This window comes from Haliaeetus leucocephalus, unplaced genomic scaffold, assembly GCF_000737465.1.
Source record: "Haliaeetus leucocephalus isolate CR32 unplaced genomic scaffold, Haliaeetus_leucocephalus-4.0 Scaffold229, whole genome shotgun sequence".
Taxonomy (NCBI): domain Eukaryota; kingdom Metazoa; phylum Chordata; class Aves; order Accipitriformes; family Accipitridae; genus Haliaeetus; species Haliaeetus leucocephalus.
Genome location: NW_010972665.1, coordinates 5931500 through 5937499, shown reverse-complemented (window position 1 = coordinate 5937499; position 6000 = coordinate 5931500).

Sequence of the window (6000 nt, the reverse complement as noted above, 5' to 3'; positions counted from 1 at the left end):
GGGAGCCGGCGCTCTCTGCCCAGAGCGGGCCGCTGCGCTCCGGCCGCCCTCGCCGCCGCTGAGCAGGGCCCGTGCCGCCCTCTCGCCGCCCACCATCCGTTTCGCAGCGGTGGGTAGGGGGCTGTTGGTTTGGGGTTTTATGTTTGATTGTGGTGGGTTGCTGTTGGTTTGGGTTTGGGTTTTTTGTTGGTTTTTTTTTCACGTTTCCTCACAGCCCCTCACCCCAGAGATCAGCGGCGAGGGGAAGTTTCTAAACTTTCGTAATTCCACGCGATGCCGTTGGGCTTGTCCCGCAGGCCCCAGGGGAGCACCTCAGCGGGAAAGGCCGGGCTGCCGCCATCACACGCGCGGGATCCTTGGGCGCAGCAGAGAAATGGGAGTCACGGGCTGCCCGTGCAGCGTTACTCACCGAGAGCGCCCAGGGAGTTACGTCATGACACAGGACAAAAAAGATAGGTGACCCTGAGCACATACCTGCGGTGTCACCCTGGCCTCGCAGAGCCCCGGGGGATGCCCGTGACATCATTTCGTAGCCTGAGCTTGGCTTTGCCAGGAAACCTGCTTGAGAGACTGCAAAAGTGAGGAGGAGCAGCCCAGGTTAAATAGCTTGCAAAGGGAAATTTTATATGGAAGTAACAACATTTATCATTTTAGTTTTCCCAACTTAGTAACTTAGATCAAAGTTACCTATTTCAGTCATATTCAGATACTATTTTGAAATCCTCTCCAGTTGCCGTCCTGATTCCGTATGTAAGAACTTTCAAGAGTTTTTCAAATTCTTAATGCCACAAAACATCTTTGGTTTAGTCCTGGTCTGTGAGGCCAAAGAAAGCTCTTCCATCAGCATACCAGCAGCAAGACAACTCCTCTCATACGCCAGTATACGTTGTCTCTCAAAAACTAGTCCTGTTGGGATATTTTACAATGTGCATACATTTTATTTCATCCAAATAATTAACGGTGCAGTTCCACACTGCTAGGTGAACCACAGCCCACCATTACCATATCAGCACTTCTTCAACCAGCAGTCGTATCACTAATGCAAAGCCACTGGTATGAGAGACCAATTTTTTTTTCCATTGAAAACAAACAGGAGAAGAAGTTCTGTTCTCCACAACAAGCTCATGCAAGTGTGCTACACCTATGGTGTTCTGCCCCATTAAACCCGAAGCAAAGGACACTCAGGACGCCTGATGCTTTTCATTTACGATAAACCTTGCAGTTAATGGGACACAACTGGACCACTGAGTCTCCGCAAAATGCGCTCTGCACAGACGTGACATTGTCTGCTTGCTCTGCTCTTTCAACTTCCCAGATGGAAACAGGATTTCTCTTTAAGACATTTCTGAAAAGGATGCATGGTTTCATACAGATTATTTTAAGGCAGTAAGTCACTAAATCTAAATAGCATTAATCCGTAGTATTGCAGCCTACCCTTGTTAAAAATTATATCCCTTGAATATGGAAAAATAGCTCCTAAAGTGATTCTTCAAAAAAATAAAAAATAAAAAAAGCAAGCAAAGGATGATTATAGTAGTTACGCACCTGTAATTTTCACGTTCCTTGTACTATAAATTAAGTTATTCTAATGAAGGTTAGATTAATGCAACCATGTGATACAATATGACAGAATCACACAAAGACAGCCCCTACATGAGGAATAGTAAGCTTTCAATCCTGCCTAAGCTCTTTGTTGTCAAGCAGCTAAAAGTGACTTCATCAGTGACATTCACTGAATCGTCAGAAAGCTGTCAATCAAAGCACTACCCTGACCACAGAGTTCAGGGCAGAAATATAACGGACAATTATAGACAAATGAGAAATCCTAGATGAACACTGTTTTTCAGGCACACACTCCAGAGAGACCCATACTTCATGCCCATTAAGTGGAAGGACATCAGGGATAAATTTAGCAAGTTAAAGAGTTTTGAGACAGGAGTTCAACAGCTGGCAGTATTGTAGGGATGGCATGTACCGTGCTTTGTAACTACAGAACCACATCAGGCTATGCCAAAGGGTCCATCTTGTCCCAAACCCTGTCTCTGAAGGAATCCCTATGGAAGAGTGAAAATGGGAGGGGTGTGTTACAGGCCAGTATGCTTTCAACTTCCTACTGCTTCCACTTCAGAGAACTTCCCAAGTTGGATGTGGCTTTGGTATATAGTAATCTTCTTTTTTTTTTTTTTTCCCCCCTGTGTACTTATCTACTCATTGGACCTGTCTTAACTCTTAGCATCAGCAGCTTCCTCGGCAATGACTTGGAAGCTGCCCTTCCACAGGCCTGCTGCTCAGCGCATCGAGAATCTGTTTGTTTCGAATATTGCTCCCATTAGCTTCATCTAATGTGACCTACCTCTTTATTGGAGGAGACAAGTTGATTGGTATCCATCTTTGTCACTGTGCGTGATTTTAGACCTACATCTTTTCTCCTCTCAGTCATTTTTTTTCCAGACTAAAAAGTCACAGCCAACTCTATTATTATTATTTATAAGAAAGCTGTTCCATGTCTTTGGGATCATCTTTATTGCCCTTCTCTGAGCTGTTTCCACATTTATGGATTTTTTGAGATGAAGGGATCTTTGCACAGTATCCAAGATTGGGGTGAACAGCAACTTTATACATACAGTGCCATGCTGGTGTTTTCTATTCCTTTACTAATCTAAAGGCAATTATTTTTTTTTTAATAGTAGCTAAATCAGTATGCATTTTCTAGTTACCTTGTATCGTCTCAGCTTCAAGTCCCTTTTTGGGAAATGATAACTTCACCTAATCTAATCATCAATCTGCTTATTCTCTAGTGACCATAAAAAAACCCTCACACTCTTTTTAATGTTGTTTAAATTGTAGTAGCCACTAGGTGCCCAAACCAAAATTAGTACTTGTGTGTGAAGTTCTGTGCATACCTGTAACAACAGACAGTTCTGGCCCTGAAGGATGTATTATTTAATAAACAAGACAAAAGAAGAGCAAAAGAAAATACCATCTTATTTCACACTTGGGGAACACCGGCAGAACAGCTTTGAACACTTTTGCTAAGAGTTCACACATGTCTTTGGTAGAGCAAACAATGCAGTTCTCCTCATTTGCAGGCCTTGGTGAGAAGGCAGAACAACTCGCTTTCTTTCACGGTGGTGATTTCTTTATTTGGGAATATGGACTGAATTATTATCTCTAGGCTTATGCAATAAAGCTACTAAATCACTCGTTATGGTCTACTTCTGCACAGTCAGATGAATTAAAGCTCATGCAGAGAGTATGACTAGGAACTTGTGAGACAGAGGTCACTCTCCAAGAAGGACAGAAAAAAATGCTCCAACAACTCTGTCAAAGACCACCCTAGATCACTACCAAATGAGGCACAGAGCTAGCTCAGCAAACTGAAATGATTTTAGAGGAGCTTTGAACACATCTGTTGGAAGATATGTTCATCGTTGAAGTTCTTCAAAATCTGGCTAGGAGATAAGTACATTTGGCTAGAAAACAAGCACACCTGGCGTCCCTGCGCTATACAAGATAGGCAACAGAATGTGGCAGCACAGACAAAAGTCAAGATAGATGCTTCAGCAGAGCTGTCAGGAAGATGGGTACCCACCCTACAGATGTCATCATTCTCTCTCCCTTCCCCCAACCTCAAAAGACAATACAGAAGTTACAGACAGATAAACAAGGAGGACCCTTTTGATACAAGTTTCTAAATAGGTATTTTTAGAAACACACCTATTAAAGGACCCTTCTTAGGTCCTAGCAGAGATATTCCTGCATAGGAAAAATAACCTTAAATGATACAATAACAGCATTTCATATTGATACATTGCTTACAACTTAAAAGTCTTCATAAACAGGACTGAAGTAACTGAGTAAATATTACCACCATTGTGCCAAGATGGACAGGAAACAACAGCAGTTGAAGTGACACTTCTAAAGAAACAGAAGGACTAAATGCTTGAAACATGACCTAAATTGGGGGATTTTCATTTTAAGGGGCTTGAAATGGTGTTACCTCCCAGCAGACAGACACTGCACTGATAAAAAGGTGACATGTCCGACTCCATGCCTACTTGTTTGTGACATGGGAATGTAGGTTAACTGTATTTATTATTCAATCTTGGATTGCTGCTGTTGGATTGATCTTGGCAGCTGTGGCAGGATCACATTTTGCAACCTACCAACTGCAAGAATGCAAGAACCTGCAACTCACCTTTGTGGCACACCGATATCCTCTTCATGGGGCTGTATGCTTACACCATGCAAATAAAATACAGACTGCAGCCATCTACCATTAAGCCGATTTCACATGGACATCACTTGATACTGTAATACAGGCAATTCCCATGGTATTGATTTCAACATTGATTTTAAGAACCCTTGCACATCTGGGACCTAGTTATCTCAAGGACTCTGCTAATCTGGACTGTTAGTAGAGGGAGAGGTCATACAGGGACTCGGCTTGATTTTAAATGGAGAGAGCAGGAACTTGCAGTGCGCATTCCCACCCTCCACCTGCAGAGCCCGATGTGCTGCACTTCACTCAGCGTAATTTTTTCTTCAAGGTTTTGGCTAAGCTAGATGATGAGTTGAGACCTGGAAAGGATTTCTGTGATCTGTATCTGTGATATGCATTTATTTATGAATGGGGACTAGAGTGGGGGAGATGGTGAAAGACCTTTCCATTATACTAAGTGATTGCAGTGTGAAATTAAATCATACAAGAGCTCAAGGGGCGCAGAGTAGCCACACAGGTACATTTACAGATAAAAGGAAAAAATGCTAATAAATATTTCCCCCAGTCAAGGTTTCCTCTTAGGAACTTGTAGTAACCCAGCTCACAACATGAACCTTCTCTCCAGCACACACTGTATGTAAAGGAGGAGTTTCCCCACATGACTTCATACTAATTACCTACAAATAGTCATACAAGAAAAACCTCAATCCACTCATGCTCTTTACAGCTGTGATTAGCATTTTTGTTTCAGAAGTTCTGAGTGACATTGCTTGCTTGGAATTCATTACTCAATCTCCCTGCATAATGTATGGAAACTCACTGCTAATATGTTGGATTACACAGCGCCTTTACGCAGTGCCCAGGGCACCTTGGAGCTGCCTGCAGTTTCCCAGAAGATTGTCCGTACACCACTACAGCTGGTCCGTGAACATTTACAGAGAGATCACAACAGCCTGATGAGGCATGTAGGACATTTTAAATGTGTATTTTTAGGCTACAAGAAAAATGCAGCTATTACTCCCAGTGGACTCACAAAGCTTCAGGACGTCTAGATAGGTGGTTTGTCTGTGGGTGGGTGAGGAGATGCTTTGCACACTTACAAAACAGCATTAAGATACAGCAAAAGTTATGGAAGCCCTTCTATATTCTAAACCACAGATGTTTCAATTATAACAGGACTTGAAATTTATAGGAATCTGTTCAGTTTATTTACCTGTGAAGTACCACCCCTGGTCTGAGGAACAAGGTAATAGTATCAGAAATACTTTTAGAATTGATTAGTCATGCTACTTCATCTTGTATGAGTAAGGTAAGTCTGGAGCTTGGGATGATCTTACTGGAAATGGAATTGCCCAGGAATTACTCATTAGAGGAGACTCCTAGCAGCTCCCTCCCGGGGAGTGGAAGTCAGCACCGCATTGCTCCCCATCCCATCCCGAGAGGCTGTTGCAACACCCACTTGCATGGAAACCTACATCGGTTCTCTCACTGCTACCTGCTCCTGCCGTGCCTCATCTTTTCTCTCGGTGTGTGACTCCATTGACCAGGTCTTGTTTCTGTGATGTAACAAACACATAACTGATAAAACCAAAAACAGAGTACTGACACTTCCCATAATCAGTCAAGAACACTAGAAAATGCAGCCAGGTGAAAGAAAGGGGAAGAACATCACACATTTAGCATTTTAAGACTGACAAAGTGGTAATATGACATCCTAGGCTGAAGTACATTTTAGAAGATAATTTTACTTGCAACTCAAGTGGGAAATGGTTGCAGTG